The following is a 25309-nucleotide window of genomic DNA, read 5'->3' as shown; positions in this document are numbered from 1 at the left end:
GCACCTCATGGTGCCACAGCCCCCGCTTAGGGGAAAGGCTCGTCTTGGGATCTATCAAATTGCACAAAACCAAAGTGCTGAGGCAACCCTGTCTCCCAACAGTGAAGTTTCTCACCAGCAAAACTAGAACCGCTGTGAGGAGCTGATTGAGGTGGATGGTGGGTGTACCAAAGTGCGTGACTGTCACAGCCCCATTGTGGTTTTGTCAACAATCACTTTGGTTAAGGACAAGATGGTGATTTTGCTTAAATGTCTGATGTCACTCTGAAATTTTTCTTTAAACCCATTTGCAGTTGCAGTCTAGTTGCACAGAAACATAATTTCCAGGAAATGGGATGAGGCCGGGTGGACAGCTTTCCTCAAACCTTCTGCCTTTGGGTTGCCAGAGACCTTTGCTTTGGAAGGTTAACATTGATTTTTATTGGGAGGTCGGTCAGCTCTCATTCTGAAAGACCTTTCATGGTCCGTTGTTTAGCTGTCGTTTCTGATTTACAAAAGGAGACAAAGGACACGTGGTGGTGAAAATGAATGATCAAAACCTTTTCATGTAAACCTGGAGATTGTCTGACTGAGAGGTGCCTCAGCTGCTGTTTCAAAAAAAAAAAACATTTTAGGTGAAATTTGTTTCCTTTTGTCTCTGGGGTGGGATTCTTCCACACACCCCAGCCTCCACCTCCCTGATTACTGGCCCCAGACTCTGGTATGAAGTGTTTTGCTTTTCACCCAGTAAATCACTTCAGTAAGTGCAATCACCTTGAAAAATGACAAACATAAGAAATGCCCTCAGACGCCAGAGTCACATTAAACCTTCCAGCTTTCTCATGCTGTCTCTCATTCATATGCCACACAGTGTTGGTAGTCGTAGAGGGCCTGTGTGTTTGTGTTCAGCTCAGCCTCTGACCTTTCTGTTCTTCCCCACCAGTCTCTCCTTTTTCCTTTTGCCTCAGTACATTTCTAAAGCAGATTCATAAAACTGTGGAATCCACATAACTCCTACAGAGGCATCTGTGCCTCTGTGAACCCCAGCAAAATTGGATTTTTTTGCATCTTTTCAGTGAACTGTGTGCAGTCTGCACCAACCAAGTTAACTTACCAGGCTGTATCACAGTTTGTTTTATCCATAAAAACAATTTGTATGACTGGTTGATTGCAGCATCTGTTTGTCTCCTGGCACTCTCGCACTGACAAAGTGCCCCAGTGTCACTGCACCTTAAACTTTAATACATCATAGACCATTCCATTTGTTTTTATATGTTTGCAGGACAAATACTGAGTCTTCAGTTGCCTACAAAAATTTATATGAATTTCAACCGGATTATGTGAATATTCTTACTCTTTACGTGGAGAAAAGAGGAGGCGGAGCGTCTTTCTGTGCACTGGCAGCACTACACCTACGGTTGAGAGACGAGGAAGAGGCTCAGACTTCTGGAGGGCAAAGGTCCTAAACTAAAACCTTGTAGTTGTACCATCAAACAACAGAGATGCTTCCCCTTACTCTTGTTATGCTTTAAAACGCCGGCTGAGTTGTCAGAATCTTCGGCAGGATTAATGTGATTACTCAGACGCATCTGCGACAGACTGAACTAAATAGATGAATGCTGTGAGGCGGTAACTAGGCCCTTTTCAGTGCTAGGAGGTAACGGTGTGTAGGTAAATGTCAGAGAAATGTCAAAGCCTTCTGGGCTCAGATTAAAAGCGAGGCTGGGGGGTCAGGCAAGAGTCAACCATTACTGTGGCCGCCGTCCAACGTGTCGACGAGTCTCTGCTGAGTTGGAAAGGCCACTGTTTGGATATTTAGCACGACTTGGCAAATCTCTCCTGAGGCCCGCAGTAAAGTCTCAGCTGTGGATTAATTTACGAGTTCATACTTCATTACAGAGGCAATTATAACCAGTTAAAAGACAAAAGAGAAGTAAATCTTACAGATGGCAGCTTAATTGGTCTCTGGAAACTCCAAACGAGGATGATGTAAAGGTAAAAAAGAAAATGTCCTAGAATTATATCAAACCTGTGTTTATCCCATGTTCTCATATCATCTGTTCTTTAAGAGGCTGAGAACTAGTGGTGGATTAAAAAAAGCTTCTGAATCAAAGTGAAGCAGTTGTGTTAAATGGTTCATTGTTTTGAAGCAGTCAAATCTGCTGCATTTGTATGGGTGTAGGTGACTGTCATGAGTTTGTGTGTGGTGGAGCGGGACATCGCAATGGCATGCTGTGATACTCGCGCTCTGAAAGGTTAATATGGTGAATATGGAAAACATTAGGGGATGTTATCATGCTGATGTTGGCATTTAGCTCAAAGTTCTGCTGTGCCTAACATCTCATTCAGACCAACTGCAGCCTTCTGAATGGAGCAGGTCTAGTGGTGGTCCAGTAGGAGCACCATTACAGGGGGCTCAGCTTTGGGTCAACATGAGGCCATCCAGCAAGATGGAAGTGCATGGACATTGATTCCTGGTAGATTTGTAATGGGATCATATCTGCTGTTTTATGTCTTTGTGATGGATGTTGTCTGAGTATTATAAACCTCTGTTACTGGGCATGGACCCTTTGAGCTTTAGGCTAGCTCTGGGGGCCATAGTGCTCTAGACGCCATGTAGGGGTGTAGAGGCTCAGTAATAAGGTGCTAACCCACTGAGGGACTTGTAGACAAATGTTAAAACCTAATATTCAGTTCTATAATGGACCGGAAGCCAAAGAAGTGACATTAGTATTGGAGAGAGAGGGGGCTGTGTTTGAGAGCCTGGAGATCCACAAGTCAGACCACCAGAGGTTTGGGATGATTTAGCTGTAATTCCCAGAAAGTCTGGTTTGTTCTTTGGTCTGTGCTAAATGGTAATGTGACAGACTTCACCCTGCTGGCGGAAGCATCACTGCTGCTTTTAAAACCTGTTTTACTCTGGGCAGTTACTGTGTGGGCACTAATGTAGTTAAAAGGATAATTCCAGTTTAGTCCAACTTGACACAATGGCCAAAACTACAACAGCAAGACCCAGAGCACAATAAACTGGAGTTGTTCTTTAAGATGTATTTGTTCAGAGAGGCCTACTGCAGCCCTGACACCAGTCATGCCGCCCTATCATCACTCGAATGTCCTGAGAAACGTGTCTACAAAGAGAAGTGTGGACCCGGAGTAGGGCCTTTGGAAGCCGTGACCACCACTGGTGTCAGTGTTTGCCAGGCACTTGAGGTGACGGAAAGACTTGCTGAACCACTGGAACCCCCTGGGCTCAGTAGTTCCTGTCCTCCAAACAGAGTAGCAGCCCACCTAGTGCATTATGGGCTCTCTGGTCTAACTGTGTAGCATCTGGTGCAGTTGTGACAGATTGGTTCATCTGAATATTTTACTGTATGAAAGGACTTCAGTGTGAAACTAAATGCACATGTGAATCAGCTGTTGTTCTTCTTCCGTGAATGTGAATACTCTGCGCGTTCAGTTTTTCTGCACTTATAAATACTTTATATGGGTATTAATGTGTCTTTTAAAGTGGATATTTTACAGCACCACCAGATCATCCACTCCTGAGGCTTTATTGGCCAATCAGTTTAATTTTTTATTGGCCTTTGACTTAGGGCCCATTGTGCTTCCATAAATCATCTGGTTGGGCAATTTAATGGTCCATGCACATCTGCCAAAGACTTTATCCTGTTGGCTTTATAATGAAAAATACAACCCACTGATGTTTTATGGGACCCAAAACCGAATGTGCAGATATCAGGAAGCAGTTGAGACGTGTGCAAGATGCTTCTCTTCTCTTAAGAGGTAAAGTTTTAACTATGTTAACAAATATGATTGAGTGGTCCTCGGGCTGCAGCAGTATTTACAGCACTCCACACCTTCTGAGTAGTTTAACTTGGAGAAAGTTATCAGAATACTGCCGATATCCTGGCTTTGTGTATGAGGCAGCCAGGAAGTAACAAGATTGCAGAAAAGATTTAATTAGTCTGTTTTTCAGCTGAATTGTTTACAAGAGAATTTATTTAAAAGTTTAATTAGACCCTTTGAGATGCACGTCCTCAAACCAAAAACATCACCCAGTCTGTCCCATTTATAAATAAGGTTTTAAAGTAAGATGAAATCTTTGAGAACAATGTGAAAGTATTGGATTGAATCCAGTTCTTCTGAGAGGTTAAATACAGTTCACAGTAAATGTTTTAGTTCAAAATATGGCAGATAATGGAAATGTAGTTGTTTGAACTGAAATGCAAGTAGTTTGCGTAGAGTGGCGGTGTGTTTAGCTAACTACCTACAGCACTTCCATAAGTGGTTTTCTGCTGCTTTCATCGGCCCAACATGGCAAAGTGCAGGTTCAGTGACACTTGGGCTGAAATCACTTTGAGCTGAAGCCCTTTAAACTTGAACTCAAAACTGGGAAAACACTGAAATCAGAAACTGGCACTGGAGTCACACGGGATGTCAACACCAAACAAATCCTTGTGACAAGAAGCAGAGTCCAAGAACAAACAAGATCCACAAGCTGGCGGGTGAAACAGGAGCTGCTTTGGCAGATGACCTGGGGCGGGAGGGTTACTGCAAAACTGTATCCTGATACAGGTACAAATTACCTGTTAATAAAGTGCATTGTATAACTTAATCCAGTTATCACAATATTAAAATAACACGATTACTTGGTGTTACTTTTGGATGAGCTCAGTACCAAATATGCAAATGAAGACATGAGATAATGTCAACAAGATGGCTTTGGCTTCAGCGTATTCTGTCAGACAGCAGAAAGATTTTAGTATCAAAACTGTGCTCTGCTTGGTGGATTTTATTAAGAAAGACCTGCCTTCATGAAGCAGATTCAGGCAGAGTGGCCTGTTACAAGTTAAAGTACTGGACTACAGAATGGTATCTTTTACAGAGCAAACCTAGCAGATGGTGCTTTGTTTAGGGTCATGGGCTAAGAAGCTCCTCAGAGCATCCACTGTATTTTTAACAGATCAGATGGTTTGTCATTAGCTTTGTTTAACTGTCTGGTTCTTCTTTTCTTTATGCACAAATAATGTTTACATTAATAGCAGTAAAGCTACTTATGCATGAAACTCAAGGATTGGTGTCCTGATGGAAAATGAACTGTCTTCACTGCTTTATTTAAAGATGGGGTTGGTCATCCTGGAAAAACCGGCAAGAGGAAGCTCAATTTTGAAAGTGGCCAACTGAAGAAACCCCATGCTTGTGTTCTGACTTCTCTCCCAAGCTGCCACTCCTCCAAAACGCAACGTGCACATTCCCCTTCATCCCAGCATTCAGGACTAATGGACAAACTCTTTGCAAATGTTGCCTGACTACTATGTACAGATGTGAGAAAAATAACAAATGCCTGCTAAACAAAACCAATAGTTACCTATCCAGCAGAAACACTGCCACCATGGCATCACTGTTCAGCCACTTTTGTTCACGGTTGTCGCCATCATTCAAAAGCCACAGCGATGTTAAGTCTGGTTTTACTTCTTGCAGCATCCAACTTTTTTTTTGGTTGTAACTTTCTCGAATTCGGTGTTACCTGCCCAGATCTGTAACAAGCTAATTTAATAAAAGAGCACCGACTGGTGTTGCATAATGTTCCTCTGACCTGTGGTATTTTCACGCCGTTTCCCATCTTTGAGTGACTCGGGTACATTCAGTTTTTAAAACCTCTGTCCTCTAGTTTGAGTTCTGCTGCTTTGCGTCTCTTTTGGTGTCCCCAGGGTTCAGTTCAGGTCAGGTGGCATTTGTCATGCCAGCACAAGGACAGGGTCATTCATTTCAGCATGAGCAGGGGAAGCCACGGCTGCTGACCTTGACTGTGATCAGACTGAACAGCAGGGCAACGAGCACTACTTAACAAGATGTCAATGCTCTGACAGCCACTCACATGCATGTTAGTGCCGCTGTGAGTGAGTCTGTGTGTTGTCGCTGAGCTAGCAGCTCTGCTATGAGAGGCTCTCCGGTGTGTGTGTGTGTGTGCTGTGGGAGAGCGTCAGTACAGAGTCAGAGCCTTGCTGGTTATCATGGTTAACAATACTGTTTGTCAGCCCATATATCTTCTTAAGCTCTGAACACAGCAGAGTTTTCAGTGGGTCCCTGTGTTGCCTTCACTGCCGCTGCAGAGGAATAAATCACTTCCTTTCCTCAGTGTAGTTTTTCAGTTCTTATCTGGCTTATTAATGCTAACATCATCAGCAGGCAGACCGAAGCTACGGTTGGTCAGCATTGTGCTCGCCTCGGTGTAGCAGCTGCATTCAGTCACTGGGTCGGCAGTCGAAATAGACCAGGAGTTAGAGGATTCAGCTAAAGCGCCATTGTTACACACATGAAAAGTATTTCACCAGTATTCTGGTGCTGTTTGAGCTGGGCAGCAGATGAGGACAAATTCCAGCAGTTTGGAGGCATTTGAAGTGAAGACAAAAGTGAAGCAGGCTGCAAGCTCTGCTCCGTGTGCGTCGAGAGAGAGGAAAGCAGTGCTGTGCACAGCAGCAAAGAGGAAGTTGTACTTGAAATGATGCAACAATATCTCCTCCATTAATGGAGCCAGTACGAGCACTTTATCAAACAGATAATCCCTGTTTGCCACTGAACCAGTGGAACACACGCACACACACAAGCTGTTCATTATGCTGATTTTAGTGAATTATTGTGAAGCAGCTGAAAGCGAATGGCAGTTGTATGTAAGGGTCTAATGAGCTATATGAAAGCCTGTTGAGTTCTTGTAAAACTGTCCCAACCACATCTGACACTGCTGCTTCAGCCTTGTTCAGTTACTTCTGCCGAGGCCTGGAGGTTACCCAGCACGACTCCCAGTGGTTGTTATGCAGACTGGGGATAAACGTGATCTAATATACACTTTCACAGTGTAACTACGGTGCCCTGCAGGTGGGCTGGACCTGGGTGTGTATGCCTGAACCGTGCAGAACACCACAGACTGAGGTCTGATAGCAGCAGAGCCCCAGGATCATATGTCTTGGTTTTCCTCTTATTTCCTTGCTTTGTGTGAGAGCATGGGGCGTGCAGCAGTTTAAGGAGAGAGACTGCTACACAATCATGTCCGTCCTATAAATCATTTTCTTCTCGGTGAACTGGTGACCTCCAGCCTAAAGCCCACTTCTCTGACATTTAGACACTGCCTCCCGGAGGGACACAGAACAAGAGAAGAAGAAGAAAGGTGCACAGGCTGTGTATGTGTTGGAACTAGGAGGTGATGAAAGATGGCATGGTGAAGTTTGTATCAGTCCGATAAGCCAGTGTATGAATCTGACCTTTCCCAGACCTTTTGATGGTAGACAGCTGTAGCTCTGCCTCTGCCAGGTTTAATGACCTGTCAGGCTGACTGATCCCTGAAAGCGCTCAACTGTGACAGGCCTGGTACCCAACACGCACGGGTCGGAGGAAAACCTCGCTTCAGGTGCAAAATGTCTTCACCAGAATTTCTTTGCTCCTGAGTATCATGTGCAGGAAACTTGTTAATCCTGCTTAAAATCTCTGTATCTGCTAACTGTTTACCAGGCGTGTTTGTTCCCTGCTGACATTTTTTTAGATGGTCTGCGTCAGCCGATATTGGTGGGGCCGATTTAACAAATGTCTGCAGGCAGCAGAGTTACTTTTTAAAACGGATTATAGTGTTTGATTACTAGTTGACATTTTTTTTTTAAATAAACAGACTGCTCATTTATTAAATTCTTGAAATAATTAAAATATTTTGTACTTCTATTGTCATTGCATACTGCACCTTCACTCCATGTCAGAGATAAACCATGTACTTTTTACAGCACTACATGTACCTGATAACTTCAGTTCCTTTCCAGAATCTGATGAATCAAACCAAACCCAGTAGAACCATCAGACTCTGTTGATGGGAAATTACATCCTGCTGGGTAGCTGGCAAAAGTACTTCACAGTATAAGTATATAAGGTAGTTACCATCAGCTCCACCTTCACCAGCTGCAGCATTAAAGTGATGAAGATAGTAACGCATCAGTCACTGTGATCCAGTATCAGAGACATTACTGGGACACGGGCCGTACTGCAGGATGAGTACTGGTACTGATGTTACTTCAGGTAGATTTTGATGCTTATACTTTTAAAAATGTGAATGCAGACTTGTAACTGAGCGTTTCTACACATTGGCATTGCTGCTTTTACTTTAACTTAGTAAACCTTCCCAGGACTGTCTCACTGGTTCAGATGCTCAGGCTTTAAAACAGAATGCGACTCCTGAACTGCTCCAGGCCTCCTTGTCCAAACGGTGAGACACTGTCATCAAACAAAAGGTCCTCAGCTGACTCAGCAGCCTCCGCTCCCGGAGGTAAAGGCAACACGGAGACAGAGAGGCCGAGGAGAGGAATCTGCTGTGTCTTGGTTTTGATAGCCATCCAACAAAATCGCTGAACCTTTCATCTGGGGACCTTGGTGGGCTGGAGTAATGTGTTTCCACAGCAGCTCTGGGCACTTCTCCGTCCCGTTTCTGCTTCCCTAAGATGGTCAGATGGAGATGCTAATCTATCTTCATCTGTTATGAGTGCAGCACTGTGTGCAAACACAGCCTCTGTAGGGAAGTACATAGTTTCTGTAGGTTTGCTGAGCTGGTGCAGTTTGATAAAATGTCTCCTTGCATTCTGGGATGCAGAGTGACCCCCACCACAGTCCCGAGTCTTGTGTGATAACTCAGTGCAGCAGGATCAGTTGTGATTGCTGATTAAGCTACAAGGAAATGGATACGATTTAAGCTGAAATTGAGACATGAGGCATTGGAGTCTTTGAAATGAAGCAACAAGGCTCAGACTCCCGAATCATCTGAAAAACAGCAGCAGGTCTGTGACAGAGCTGCCTTACTTGCATTACACACATTGCTTGATTCAAAATCAAGTTCATATCCATAAGAGTTTCTGTTCGCATTGGCTGCGCTGTTTTAGCAAATGTAGCTCCTCATATTTGCTGTTGTGGAAACACTATGATAAAGCTCTTTTCACTATAAATCATTTTACATGGAAACATAAGTTCACCTGGTGCCGTTAACTGACCTGACAGAGGAGCCCAGCTCTCCTACCTTCCGGAGGGCACTGGGTGGCATCCAGGTCCGTTGTGTCTTGTGTTCCCCGTCAGGAACAGGAACCCACAGCAGGCACCGTCTCGGCTGCAGAGGGTAGGTGGAGCAGCATAAACTGGGTGGTTCAGCCAACAGTGAACAAGACTTGGGAATAACGCTGTAACTAGAGGCGTGTTTTCTTATTTCAGCTGTTCCCTGCTCCTCAAATTAAATCAGAATACTTTATTAATCCCACAGGAAAATTAAGTTGCAGTTGCTCACAGAGATGAACATTACCACAAACTAAAATAAAATACAGGGTGGGCCATGGAAAAGTAGCACGCCTCCAGTGTCAGGAGCTGGGAACTTTGGGCTCCGGGCTACTTTTGCATGACCCACCCTGTATACTGTAAGTATAAATAAAAATAAAATAAGAATATAATAGGTGACAGACAACATGTAGTGATATAATAAGTGAAATGAACTTAACATCTAAAGACTACAAGTATGAGCATAAAACTTACTCTAATCCTTTAACCTTCTTGGTCTCCCACAGCTGCCCGGGCTGTTGTAAGTCAGTGTGGCTGATGCAGCCAGCTATCATCTGTGTTGGCCTGTAACTTAAAATAAACTTCTTGTGCACATTGCAACAACTTGTTTTCCACAAAGATGACATCTTGCACACATGTAACTTGAACTGAACCTCTAACAACCAGTGACCTCTAATGCTTGGTGCACATGTTCCCTAAGAAAAGGAGCAAATGCAAAAATCAATCTTGGGATTTCAAGAATCAATAATATGATCACTTAAAAAGCCCTACTGTTGAAACTGCATAAATACTATAAATGTGTATAATATGTACATAAAGACACCCACGTGCCCACTCCTACCTACATACGCTAACACACACATGAATGCAAAGTGAACAGAGAGAAGCTAAAAGGCCTCGCTTCAAACTGAGTTGTACTGAAAAATAACTTGATTTGTACAGCACCTTAAAGCGCTCTGGACATGAATGTCAGAACAAATGTGAATAAAACCAAAAGCTGATTTGAAACTCAAATACACAAATAGATAAATGTGCACTATTAGTCACTTACATACGAAGACAAAAGATGACAGATTTATTATGTGCAGGATGTTTCTGATCGTACTGAGCGATCCAGTACTTTTTTTTTCACCCTGAACAGATGAGATCTTATCCCACTTTCAGATTTGGAACAGAACGTGATGCCAGAGATCCATAAATCCGATTCTTTTCCTTCTGAGACCAGAGCTGCTTCCTCAGTCTTCTTGTATCTCCACACTCATGCACACAAACCCCCCCCCCCTCGTTCCCACCCGCCCAAAAAAAAAAAAAAAAACTGTTTCACACCTCGGGATGTTTGTTGGCTGTGTCTGGAACTAGGAATTTGCATTGGTTAATACACGATAAGTGGAACAGTAATAAGTGAAAGTGGCACAGATGCATACAGGTGGGCACAGGTTTGTGTTTAGAGCCAAAGGGTTTATCTACAGTGAACGCACACAAACGCATGGCAGGCTGGAGGAATTTCATCGGTTTACCTTCACGGACAATTTCAGGTGACAGATTTTCTGTAGTGTTTGAGCTTATTCATTTTGCATTAATAAAAATAAACAAATGCAGAAATCAATGAAAAACATGTCAGATGTTTGGGAAGGTAAAGATTTGGTGACTGGGATATTTCCAGTCAATTCTGGAATGTGGCTGTATCATAAATTGAGTGTAAATATTTGAGTGGGTTGAAACTGATGAGAAAATGTTTAAGGATAGTGGGAAATGTATGATATTGCAATATGGAGAATGTGAAGACACTCACTGTGCAAACTAGAATCGCTGTTTCCTCCCTGCTGTCGCCAAGTTCTGCACAAGGGGGGTTGTTGGTTTTTTTTCTGTAACACTGTGAGGTCCTGACTATGTAAAATGCCCTGAGACAATCATTGTTGTGAACTGGTGCTATACAAATAAACTGAAATTGAACGGACCAGGCGGACACACAGCCAGCCCCTAAACAGAATGGCTCTGGCCACGGCCATCGACAGCCTGGGGGTATAACAATGGTAGTTACACTCTTATCAGTGCAGCAACTTTTCCTCATCAGCATAAAGACTAAAGCATAAACTATTTTGCAATATTCCAGGTTTTTCCACTCATGTTTTCCTGCATAAATGTAAACAGCTAGATGGAAACACTTCTGGCTTGTGCAGTGACGGAGGTTTGAGACACTCACAGGCTCCCGCTGACACATCACCACCGGCCGACCTCGTGTCTCACTGCTTGGGTCCAATTAAAGCCTCTCGTGGAGAAGATTGTGGGGAAAAATATTTTTTACCCCAGATGTTCTGTGTGTGCAGTCAAGCTGTTCAGTGTGTCTCTCTCCAGACTTGTTACACTGAGATCGCTAATTTACATCTACTGGCAACCAAACGTCTAGTTAATGTCAACGTGGTCCATTTCATTTAAATGTGTCCTGTATTACAACGGGATATGAATGTCTTCATCAACTGTGTGTGTGTCTGTGTGTGGCCCAGTTGTGGCTCCGTGTGATAAAACAGATTCATCAGGGTGCTGAATTCGAGGCCGGTCAGGTGGCTAATGAAGCCTGTGGCGTAGTGTGGAGCCGAGTAATGATGACAAACCAGGACCGACCATGACAAGTCTGGCGAACTCGTCGAGGCTGAGAGTTTTGAAGCCTGTGGCGTAGTGTGGAGCCGAGTAATGATGACAAACCAGGACCGACCATGACGAGGCCGGCGGACTCGTCGAGGCTGAGAGTTGGTCTGTTTGAGAGGAGAGTAGTTTCTTCCCAGACACCAGCTGCAGAGAGGCAAACCTCCTATCATGTTACTCAGGGCTAATATTAATTAGTGACATATGAATGGCACCAAAGAAGTTTGACATTTTAACTCATTCAGCCCTTGGTGTTTTTAAAATCACTAACTGCTCCACAGCTGTGAGGTCAGTTGAACAGCCTCGGGCTCCGTGGACGAGTGATCAGGTGGTGAAATAAAAGATCTGCGGAACACAACATTTGACACAAACCACTTAAATGTAATTAGTTTGAATTAGCTTTGTAATAGTTTCCCCTTCTAACAGTTTTAAGCAGAACAGAAAAGATGATACTGAAACAGTCCTGGCATTGTTTACTCTGAAAGAAATGTTTACCTTGTCTTCCAGTTTACAATATAACCATTATTATACACCTGACTGAGTTGAGTTTTGTGTAACTGTGATCCACTGTGTACCTGGTTGTACCTGTCTGCACGAATGATAAATGAGGCCCCTGGAACCCAAAGGTCAGATACTGGAGCAGGTGGGGGCACAACTGTCCCTGTTCTGCTGAAGCAGCTCAAGTGTTTGAATGTCAGGAAAAACATTTAACAGCTGTCTACAAGGTCTAGGTGATGTGTCTAGGTGTGTGCACAATGCTCATGCACTGTGCTTGTTATACTGTGGGATGCGCTGCACAGGACATGCAAAACATAAAAATAAAAGTTCAGTATTCATTGTGGGCCATGCACATTGTGTATGTATTATAATAAAAGCCATTTTGATTAGTGATCGTGCGCCTTCACCTCACACACGAGCAAGTCCGCCAGTATGCTAGCAATCTGCCAAACATTCAAACTCACATGTCTCTTAAAGGAGATGTGAGGTCACACACTGATCAGATAATTGCATGATACGCCCAAAACACACTGCTGCTTTAATGAGGAGATCAAGTACGGCCCTGATGCTACTTGCACGAGCACTTGAACCATTTTTTTCTCATCATCAAATTACCGAAATGCACATGGACACATCTTGAACCAATACAGTACATCTCGACCAGACTCCGTGCATCCTCAATACATAGGCAAGATAGAGCCCTTAGAGTGAGACAGTAGCCGGTCTTTCACACGTTTAATATCTGATTCAACAGCAGCTGTGCAGCAGTGCAATAAAAAACTAGATGGATTTTCACACACTGCGCATCACTCTCTACAAAGTTTGTCAAGTCTCTGGGGAGGTCCTTTGTCTCCTGGCCTCACTGTCAATATGCAATGGCCATGGACAGATGGGAGGACATGCAGTTAATAAGTGTGCAGGGTTGGAGACATTCGCTCTCTTTGGTTCTGTGGAGAAAACTGTTGCCGCATACTCTTATTACATGTACAGCTAACAACAGGTCAGATTGAGAGTAAGGAGAAAATAGCTGGTAATTGAGCTGCATTACAGGCTCTCTGCTTCTGATCTCTGCCCGTCTCCCGGCCGTTTTCAGCTGCTGGCTCTGACGTTTCTTTGTCCGTTTCATTTTGTCCTTGTAACTTTGTGTTTCAGGTGCATTTGCTCTGAACCTGCTCCAATTATCCTAACCCCTTTGATCTAAGGAAGAAGTTACTGGCTGATTAATTCAGATTGATTCAGAAGGTTCCACTGCACTGACTTTGGCCTCAACTGTACCACAAGTTGCTCTTTGTATGTGATGATCCAGACCCAATTATACACCGTTTGTCAATCAGTACCATGAAATATTCTCCACTAAGAGCCTGAAAAGATGAGTCGTGTTATTCATGTGACTGTGTGGAGCCACAGTCTAATGTTCTTTGTATATACAGGTGAAAAGGTACAGTGGCCTTAAATCGACATCAGCCTGTTGCCAACCAAATTTATCCTGCTCATCATGTCTACACTTTGTGTGTATGCCAGCTGACCTCTCAGTCTATCCAGACTTTACAGAATGAATCGTTTCCATGTTGGCGTCTCCTATTTCCCTCCATGCACGTGTGATGCATAGCTTGAGTGCGATGGCAAAGCCCTCTCCGTTATTAAAGGTTGCTCCAGCCGCATTAGCTGATCCAGCTAAGGTTCCTGTTGAACATCTGGGTACAGTGTCTAAGAGGTTTGGGGAAAAAGTCAGACTGGCTCATCAGTTTCTCTATAATAATAATAAAGTCTGGACCCGACTTTGTAAAGTTTCCTGCGATGACTTTTGATGTGATTTGGCGCGATACAAATAAAATGGAATTGAATCAGGAAAACTACCAAAGTTCCTGACGGGCAGTTTGCGCCTGCTAACATCTACAACAACACTTTGTCTGTAGGAGATGCATAAGGTGCTTGTGTTTCAGGTTGAGGCTGCATTGATTTAATTGAAGGAATAGTTTGCTAGGGATAAGGGCAGAAGGAATCAACTCACCTACACCTTTTCAGTTCAGGAGATGCAGTTAGTGGTGCGTAATTGAGACTGGGAGTTGGTTCCATAGGAGAGGAGCTTGATAGCTAAAGGCTCTGCCTCCCATTCTGCTTCTGTGGACTCTAGGAACCGCAAGTAAACCTGCACTCTGAGAGCAAAGTGCTCTGTTAGGATGATAAGGCTCTACGAGGTCTTTAAGATATGATGGAGCCTTGTCATTAAGGGCTTTGTATGTTAGGAGAAGGATTTTAAATTCTATTCTGACTTTTACAGGGAGCCAGTGGAGAGAAGCTAATATGGGAGAGATATGATCTCTCTTGCTCGTTCCTGTCAGTCCTCTGGCTGCAGCATTTTGGATTAACTGGAGGCTTTTTAGGAAATTATTGGGAAATCCTGATAGTAAAGAGTTACAGTAGTCCAGCCTGGAAGTAACAAATGCATGGACCAGTTTTTCAGCATCATTTTGAGACAGGATGCTCCTGATTTATGGCGCAGGTGAAAGAAGGCAGTTCTCGAGACTTGGTTAAGATGTGATTTTAGTTCTTCTTTTTTTTTCCAGCCAGTACTGTCAATGTTGAATGTGTTCAATCTTCTTTACATTACATATGTATACACATGCATATTGTGAGCTGTACACTTGCGTACATCTCTTTCATATTTGCTTTATTTATTTGCTGTCAATTTCCTGAAAGCCTTTGTGGTAGAAGAAAAATGCCGACATTGTCTCCGTGGAGCCGCCCTGCTGTCGCACTGAAACATGACATGACCAAAGAGCTGATTTCCATTCAGAGGTCTTGGCTGAGAATTGGCAGTGTTAAGACATTTAGACACTGATGTTGTATTGATCTCTGCCGACATCCTGTTATATCCACAGCTTTGTCTCTCTGTCAGCAGACAGTCAGGGTAGCACCGACTGTTTAGTTTCACTGACCTCATTTTTCCTTCAAATGCAGCTTTTATTTCAATATAACTCTTCTCAGAGTGGGTAAAAAAGAGTTTCAAGCTTTTCTCTGCACATCTTTTATTCACTGTGTATTAGTGTTGGCTAAGCCTTTGTTTTGCTTCCTTCTGAGTGACTGACCTTGCTCTTCCATCAGTTTCCATTCATTTACAGAACAAGCTCTGAGCTGCTGTAAATCTGAATATGGTTGATTTGCCTCGTGCGTGTACTGGTGTCTGATGGGTTCGGGTAGTTGGTGATGAAACAAATACTGTGAACAAAAGCATGTTCCAAAAACCTCTGGTGGTGCTTCTGCACACTTGGTATTCAAAGAGAAACTCTTTCATGGTCACACCTGCATTATGGAGTCGCAGAATTAATTAGAACTGACCTTCAGGAGGCAGCAATTAAGCAGAATGTCTTTACTCTAAATGCTGTGAGTTTAAAAGCTGTTAAATGCAATCGATTACTGTTAATTAGGACAAGTTGCAGGTGGGGAAATGAGTTGGCATTTAAAGGCATACAAAGTGAAAACTAACCGACTGAGCTGTGCTCTGACTGTGAGACCTCGGTGACGGGCGGAAGTTTTATGTCGTATGATGATGTTCGGTTCAGCTCGATCGCTGAAGGTTCTGAATCAGACAAATAAATGGCCGCTACAGTCACATGCTCAGATATCGGTCATTCTGTTTATTTTATATACATGGTTAAGTGGACCTGTCCAGGAGGGACCCCGCCTCTCACCCAGTGTCGGCTGGAATCTGCTCAAACCCTATTCAGGATTAGCTGTGTAGACAATGGATGGATGGACATGGTTAAGTGTACACAGGGCAGCCTGGTAGGCGGCTGGTCACAGTGCATATGGAGCCTCTCTCTCTCTCTCACCCTCCCTCCCTACTCAACCATCTCTGCAGTCAGACTGTCCTCCTGTGTGTTATATGTGCCAGCAGGTTGTTGTGACAATCACACACACTACAGTTGGTGACTGTAGTAATTATAATATGAGTAAGTCAGGTGATGTAGTGTATATAGCCAGAAAATCCGTAGTAGGTGGCTGGCTGGTACGTAAAACTTCCTCCAGGTGAGCGCAGTTCAACTCCAGTGTGTGATGTTTCTGTTCCTAAAGTTAACCAAGTAGCCTGAGACAAAACATAATGAATCCATGGCAGTTTCATAATTGTAACAGCAAGTTTATGACTGTTTCCTTGAAGACAAAAGTCTGTAAAGCTTGCTGGTGTGACATATGTTGTCATTAGTGTTGGTTGTGGTGCTGCCTGCCAGTGTAGATTCGTGAGACGCTCCTGTGGGTTGTACAGGTTGGAGGGCTCATTAAATCAGACAGTCGCTTTGATGGTGTGAATGTTCAGAAGTTAACATTTCTAAAACCATCCCAAATAACATGAACGTGCCATAAACTTGGTGTGTTGTGTGGTTCACTTCATGTGTTTAGACAAGGGTGGCAGTTAAAAAAAAAACAATGTTGTTCAGCTTTTTTATGTAGCGTCCAGTAGTAAACGGCGTGCCCTGTAGGCCCCCTGACCGCTGCCAAACATCAAGACGACCATCTGTGGTTCAGCCAGGACAGAGGCGACTGAACGCTGCACAAGTTTTAGACATCAGAGAAAAATGACTCTAGAAGAGAGCATTGGTGATGGATGAACTGGCGTTGGTGATGTATGAGCTGATGTTTTGTGTATGCTACAGTTTAACTTGGCTAAAATCACAGAGCTTTTAATTTCTACTAGTCTGTGTGATGATAAAAGTGGAGACTTGTCTTAGAATATACAGGATGCTAGAGTCTGTTCACTTTTGAATGTTATTTAGAAATGTACTTTTTGTGCTGTTATATATCATGTTGTTGTTTTTTTGTTTTCTCCCTTTTACCTTCATCCTGTGAGTTTTGTTCTAACAATTCCATTTAAAAATGCATTGATTACTCATGTGCTCTTGTTTTCTATTTTAAATGTGTAGACAATGTTCAGCACTTTGTAAATCGTGTCTTTAGAAAGTGATTATATATGTAGATGACGTTTTCATAGAAGATGGAAAGGAAAGGCCAGTGACAGAAATGCAGTTAAAGGAGCTGTGTTGGATTGGAGGCTGGCTCTGACTGACTGCTTCTGCTGACAAAGATGCCAAATAAAAGTCTGTGGAAAAACAAATTGGACAGGAACTGTTATTCAAAACAGTATTTTAAAATTTCTTAAAACATCTGAGGGGACATTTCTGTGTGTGTGATGTTCCAGAACAAAACAGTGATGGATCTCCTCTGTGACTGTGCTAAACTGATTAAACATCTGTTTGGCGTTCCACTCGGGCCTAACAGTGTGAATCACAGCGTGATCGGAGGCGTGGAATGGGAGTCGACACATCTGAACAACACTCGTACTGACAAGAGGAGCTGATTGGTTCTGGTTCTGGTTCTCCAGAGTTCTTATCGGTGCCGTCCGATCCACATGGAATCCATTTGTTCGGTGGCAAAAAGTGAGAAAACTGCTAATGGGATATTTAGTGGAGATAATGTGCGCCTGTGGGTTTGGTTCCACTGCAGAATTATAGAGAATAACAGTGAGGTTTTTTTTTTTTCTCGTGATAAAATCTAAATATTTAATTGTAAACCAAAACCTTTATAGAATCAGTGAAAGTTGAGTTCTTGGCCATTTTCATCCCCCTGAGGACAGCAGGACAAGTCAGGGTGATTGTCTGATGTCGGTGTCTCCCTCCTTCATTAAAAATCCATTACACTACTGCTAATGGAGACTTAATGAGGACGAGCTTGGTGGATTGTCCTTCATGTGCAGCTCAGGGGAGACTAATCATTGCCTGATTCCATGATTGGGATGTTTGGCAGGATGGGATGTGAAAAAGCAGCCGGAGCAGATTCAAAGACTGTGGTGAGGGGCGGGCAGCCATGGCGCTCCATCTGAATGCGAGATGCTGAAAAGGTGGGAGTGGTGCTGCTGGCCTGGGGGAGAACACCGCCCATGCTCCGGATACCTTTTAGAAGTGGATAAAGTGATCTTCAGCAGAGTTTGGTATTAACATGCACACATGCAGCCGAGGTGTTTCGACCTTCCAGGCGACAACCTGCTGACTACGGCTGTAAAGAAACCAGCTCACTGAAAGTTCGACCGCTCCTCAACTTTTTCTGTTCGCTGTGAATTCTCAGTGACATGAGCTTTGTGGTACTTTGAACCTCCTGCTGCTGTTTTGTCGACTCCTACTCATGAAACTTTGTGAAAAGAGCTCCATATCCGAAAATGCAAATAAGCTGCTCCTCACACTCAGTGAGAGAAATCCATTTACCCACAGCAGCAAGGTCCAGGAGGAAACAGGATGACATGGTGAAGTGAAAATTAAGGGTGTGGATGTTGGAAGGTGAACCAGCAAAGACTTTTACCCTCAGTGCTGAAAAGCTTAGTTCATTTGCCAACTCGGGTTTTAGATTTAGTTTGAAATGTTGTTAATAATAATTCAGTGAAGCAGAACAGACACATGGACATGATCAACTCCCTGCAGAGCCCAGAGAAATGCGCACACAGAGTGAATATACACAAATTACCTCAGTGCAAAAATGTTAAGTGAGATCATCAATACAAAACATCAAAAAAAATGTCTGGTTTTATGCAAATATTGAAGACAAAATTTCACCAACAACTACACAACAAATGTCCTGCCTGAGAGTTTTCCCAACCGATAAATATCAAAAACTAAAATCTGAATATATTGGAATTATAAATCCTCAAATATCAACATCGGTATCTGTTACAAGTCCTATATGGCTCTACATCCCAGCACCAAATGTGCACACTGCTTTCTTGAATCAACTGACTCAAATGATGCAGTGTGGCTCTGAATCACCTCTGAAATGTGCTTGCCTTCTCCAACCATTTTAAAGATTGGTTGCTGTAAACATACTTTACTCTGCACTTCCTCTCAGCCCACATGTGCACATCAGGCACCAGATCTAAGCTGAGGTCTACTCGCATTAACACAGCTGTGGCCATGTTCGCTTACATCATCAGTGTTGATAAATATGCTGCTAAACTGAAACATGGCGGTGCCGCAATAAGTTGTGCACCTGATGGCGATTTGCAACAGGTATAGAAAATATCTGCTAAATAAAGGGAGTAAAACCAGGGACGAGGTTTTGGTTTTGTTAGGTATTTTTAGTCAGATAGAAATTGGATAGATACTTTATGTATTAGAAATGTTTAGTGGAGATAGGATGTCTAGTTAGACTGTTAAATGCTTAGTCATGCTTATGAGTTTCTACAGGGTACATCTGGTCAAGGATAACTAGAGAGAAGAGTTGATGACTGTCAGCAGACAGGGTGTTTAATATTATTATTATTATGACGTGTATAACTGTAGCCTTAGCCATAATATGTTCTTATGTTTAAGTCACGACATGTTTTCTTATGTTTAGGGAATGTTTTTAGCTACACACCACTTAATCAACAGACACACACACACACACACACACACATTGATTTGCTTCATGTTTTGACTACTGCTATGACCAGCTGCAAAGCTGGCAACAGAGACGTCTCGGTTGACGTTTCTGTGTAGTATGGGGCTAGCCCAACCGAGGGGATATAATGTATAGGCCTGGTGGGTTCAGGGTCTTTTCATCTTACATCTGCCTGCGAGCAGTTTGGCGGTGCAAGATACCTGAGCGTGTAATGTTAATTTTGCCTGTGATCCTTTGAATAAATCAGCACTGTTTTGTAGTTACTTGGACTGTCTCGTCTCTCAGAGTTAGCAATGGTAACAAGAACCATAGTCCTACAGTTTCCTGGTTGCCTTGTTGTCACGTGCTGAGCTCTGCCACCTCTCCCACCGCGCACCTCGCCTGACACAACCTTCTGCTTCTCTGACTGTGCAGAGAATCATTACAGTCTGTCATAAAATGGACTTCATAGGCTAATCCCTGTTCACATTTCACAGTGACGCAGACTCTATTCGCATCGCTGTGCATGTCCCAGTTCAATTTTGCTCCGACGCTTCTGTCTTTCCAACAGGACTTGTAGAAATCACCAGAACACATTCGACTTAAATTCATTCATGGATTCTTTCTCTCACTTTTCAGGCACTCACACAGATCCCAGCACTTTGCTCCTCATGATTAGCTCTCCTTTCCCCTGCGTCTCCTGCAGTGCAAATCACATTAAGCTCTAACAGGAAGCTTAGACGAGCACCATGGGCCATTACCTACTCCACTTTAAGAAGGTCTGTTCAGTAATAACTGCCCTTACTGGAAATTAAGGCACCTGCCTTCCGGCCAGAACCAGCTACGTCCGCAGAGATCGTCAGATTATCGAGCTTTCCACTGCCATTTCAGCAAAAGTCCAGGGAGGAGGAGGAGGAGGAGGAGGAAGGCTGGCTGTCGGAGGTAGAGCCATCCAGTACTGTGTTCTGTACGGTGGCCCTGAGAGTTCTTTGCGCTGCCGTTGGGGAAAAAAAAAACAGATGCAGGTAGACTGAACATTAGCAAATTAAGAAAATGTAACCAGTTTGAGAAATGGAGAAAACGCCACCAAACCGGTTTACCCCGTTATCATTTTAGATATGTTGCTGTGATGTTTTATCTATCACACTGATTCATGTTATGGATATGCACAAGGCAATTATCAGTAGTCAAAGCAATTATATGTTGACTTGATATCTGTAATCACATTTTCACCAGTAAGAGTTACCCACATGGGGAAAACTGATTAAAGATATCTACAGGTCAGCTTTGTTTATCCACGATAGGGACGTCAGATATTATTTGGATCATGACGGAAGCAGTTAAAGAACTCTCCAATGGAATAAAAACTCTAATTAAAGCGGTCTTTAATTTGACACATTTATATGATATCTCTGTGTGAAAAGTGCTTCCTAATGTGCCGTACATGATGCAAGCACCCCGAGGTTCTTAAACACTTTCCCAGAGCAGCTGCTGGTTGAAAATCACAGCCAGGCCCCAGAGTACAAACGGCAACACATGCTTTAAAATTTACTGGAGAGAAAGTGTGTGCACCAACAGCAGTGCCTTATCATGAGCAAAAACCAACCTTACCCAGAGACTTGTGGAGGCAGACGCTCCTCAATTCGGCCTCCAGGGACCTGCAGGGAGAGACAGGCTGAAGGAAGGACCACAGTCACACCGTTTGTCGTGTTGTACTGTATGTGTGGACGAAGCTGCATGCACAGAAATGTAATAACTGCATGTGCTTTTACTGGTGTCTTCATTGTAAATGAATTGCACTGTGTGGATACTAATGAATGTTCCAGTTAAAATCAAAGGACAATTAAAATTACCATTCTCACGTCCCTGTAATAAAACAAATATGGATGCAACCTGCTGCACTCTGTTTACTGTTCAGTTTGTGCTGAAAAGGACAGAAGTATGAAGTCATGGAGTTTGGGTGAAGATGTGGACAGCATGGACTGTTGGGTCTACAGAGGGACCTGACACACACAGTATAGATACCGGCTTTCATCAAACTCGATTTGACAGTTCTAGGTGAAAGGTTATCCAATCAGAAGCTTTGCGGCTCTGCAGGATTCCAAAGCCCATGAATCCTTTCACCTGCAGCTCCTCACCCCCCTCCCGCTTCACCCACGGACTCTGAATTCGAATATCTGCTCCAGCCTGTCAGCAGCAGCAACGAAGAGGAGGAAGAGTCACTTTCACTCCGGAGACGCTGAGGACTCAAATCACGGCGAATGATGGGGGCGTCCTGAGGTGCATAGTGATGGAACATCTCATTGAAAGCTACCACGATGCTAATGATGAGGAAGAGGATGAGGAGGAGGAGGAGGAAGAGAAGGAGAACTGAGACCCAGCAAATAGGAAAAGATGATATCCTGCAGAACATCCCATGGATCTTGACACAGTGAGCGAGGAGCCCCAAAAGGGGTGTGATGAGGAACTAGAGAGCAGCATCAGTAATACCCCGAGCAACGATGACATCGAGGAGATGCTTCCCTCTCCTCAACCAACCCTCATGGATCTTGACACGGTCCATTAGGAGCCTGAAGCAGAATGTGGCGACGAGCTGAACGGGGCTATGTTCAAACTGTTTTCTGACATTGTAAAGTCCCTCGTCACTCGCGTCTTGTACGCTGCAATTCGGGACCACAACGAATATCTGTGTTACGGCTGCAAGATATCTCATCCGAGCCAGAAGCAGCACACATGTCTGTTTGGCATCCCCGACAATTTTCTGAGCGCTCATTATGACAGTCTGAAGAAACATGTCCTGACAGGCCGCTTTCTGGTTGCTGCATCACGGTTGCTGGACAGATACACCATCAGTGTCTCTGAGGAGAAGATCAGAGGAGCTGCAGAAAACATTTCTGACATTGTAAAGTCCCTCGTCACCCACGTCTTGTATGCTGCAATTCGGGACCACAAGGAATATCTGTGTTATGGTTGCAAGATATCTCATCCGAGCCAGAAGCAGCACACATGTCTGTTTGGCATCCCCGACAATTTTCTGAGCGCTCATTATGACAGTCTGAAGAAACATGTCCTGACAGGCCGCTTTCTGGTTGCTGCATCACAGTTGTTGGACAGATGCACCATCAGTGTCTCTGAGGAGAAGATCAGAGGAGCTGCAGAAAACATTTTACTAGAGCTGAGAGATTCTGAGAACTTGGAGAAAGCCTTGCGCGAAGCAGTCGCTTCCTGGGTGGGAGATTCTGTTTTAAAAATTGCGTATTTACAAGAGGCTGAGAAGCTGTGAGCTGGTGAGGAGGAGGAGGAGCTAGAGTAATAGCGGATGATGCCGCTATCTGCATGGTTTTTATCTTTTTTGTTTTTCTTTAAAAAAAAAATCATCCTAAAGGCATTTGTCCTTTTGTGGTGTGTGATGTTTAATTTCCTTATAACATGTGTTATTTACATTTCTCCTTTTTGTTGTGTGAAAAGCATTTATTCTTTTGCCAAGTTTTTCTCAGGGGTTAGGAGTAATAACCAATGTTTATCTACATATTATTGTTTTTGCGGTGTGAAAAGCATTTATCCTTTTTGTTGTGTGAAAAGCATTTATTCTTTTGCCAAGTTTTTTCTCAGGGCGTTAGGCGTAATAACCTATGTTTATCTACATATTATCGTTTTTGCTGTGTGAAAAGCATTTATTCTTTTTTTTTAAAAAACACAAAACATGTAACAGAATGCTGTGTGTTAAATAAAGTTTCATTCTTTTTTTTTTTTTTTTTTAAATCGCTGCAGTAAAAATTCAAATGCCTCTTTAATCACAGTAAATGCACAGATTTCAGTGCATTTACCACATTTCTCCAAACCAAATATATATTATAATTATTAACTAAAAACAAAAAGTACTGGAAAGTTTACAGGTAAGTGATCAAATGCTGGAAGGTTTGACACCATAATCTGAATCCCTAGTCAGTAACTCCCATTTGGCATTGTTGTAAACAGCAGGGAGTTAACAATAAAAATTCCAAAAGATCTGAAAATCTGCACTGGTTTCAATAAACAAAAGGAAACATTTTTCCTTCCAGACATTTCCACAGCATCGCTAGGGCTGGTTATCAAAAGCATGTCTTCTCAATCACAAAAAAACCACATAGTGTGGGGGCGTCCAACACTGTAGTGGAAAAAAAGTCCTGAGACAGACCTTGGATGCAACTAAAGGTAATTAAACAAGTTTTCCAATTATTCTATTTCACAATGCTAGAAATTAAAGAGCCTTTTCAGACTTCAGACAAATGACAGACTGCAGACTCAGTCTCAGGTCAACAGGATAAAGTTCAACATCAACTATGGACAAGACACCCTGCGGGGTTTTTAGCTGGTGGAAACACTCCAATCTTCAAGGCCGGCTGTCTAAAAACCAAAAAGAACCAAAGCATATTCTGTCAGATGTGTATTTTATGTTGTTTTGAATGCATTTTGCTCAAGGTACTTTCATATGGTATGTATGACAGAACAGAGAGCTGGACACACATCAGCTGGGATTTTGCAGCAACCAAACATTTACAAAATGTTTTTACTCAACATCAGAAGATGTCACCAGAAGCAAAAGTCTTTACATGGATAGAACTGCAGATGACACATTTGATAAGGAGAAGAAACTTGTTTTTAAAATTTGCTTTGACTGATAAATTTTCCTTTAAACCCAGGTAATCATAAGATTTGCAAATTTTTGGACAACAGTTATAAGGCAGAAACTCACTGTTCAACATGCTGAAAAGGAGTCTGTACATACACACAAGCATACATATGAGAACAGAAGAGGAGATCATTATTATTTGGAGATTACGTCTTAGCTGGAAAAGCCATTTTGAAATCTGCTCAGTACAAAAGCAAACATCAATAATAGAGGTATTAAGAATTTTAATCAAGGACTTATTTAACATGGTAATTGCTGGTGACAAAAGCAAGGGACCAAATGATTAAATGCTTGATGGTGATGATTGTGCATTCTGCATGCACCCAGTCCCCTCACTGTGACTACCTGCAGATTCACTACTGATTTTCAAAGCACCTCTGTCAGACAAACGTTTAGCATATTCAACACCCCAGGATCAATATGTTGTCCGGGAATAATGTCTCTCGCGCTCCACAATTAATTCACTGATGTCGACCTCTGGCTTGAGTTTTAGTGAAGCCAACATCATCCGCCTGCTGATGGGACAGAGAAGGACATAAAGCAAATGACCTGTTTTAATCCTTTTTATCAAAGCCCACAATGATAGATCAAATGGAGGTGGAACAACCAGGATCTCTTTCAGAGATCCTGTATCACAATGAAGAAACCGGTTCTTACTGTTATTTTGCTGTTGTTTACTACCACACCCTACTGCCATAAAACTCCACCAGTGTTTTTCAGATGTATTCAATAATTTTCTTGTGCTCTGTTTGAAACTACAGTATTTCCGGCACTAATTCAGGAATAGAAGTTGAATACTAAGTAGTGATGTTGTACTTACTTGCACCTGTTTTTAGCTTGTAACACAAACAAATTAACAATTTTTTCATTCCTTAGAATTTTGTCACTTCTGATTCATGAGAGAGCATCATTTCAAAATATTTTTAGCTCCATCTTTTAAGTTTAGATCTGTACTTTTCCTTCAGGAAAGGAGTTCTCATGGGGAACTCTCATATATACCCAACACAATTACAGCAGACTGTCACCGTCAAAGTGTAGGGA

The sequence above is a fragment of the Monopterus albus genome, unplaced genomic scaffold (assembly GCF_001952655.1).
Source record: "Monopterus albus unplaced genomic scaffold, M_albus_1.0 scaffold57.1, whole genome shotgun sequence".
Lineage (NCBI taxonomy): Eukaryota > Metazoa > Chordata > Actinopteri > Synbranchiformes > Synbranchidae > Monopterus > Monopterus albus.
This window is presented reverse-complemented; position numbering follows the sequence as displayed.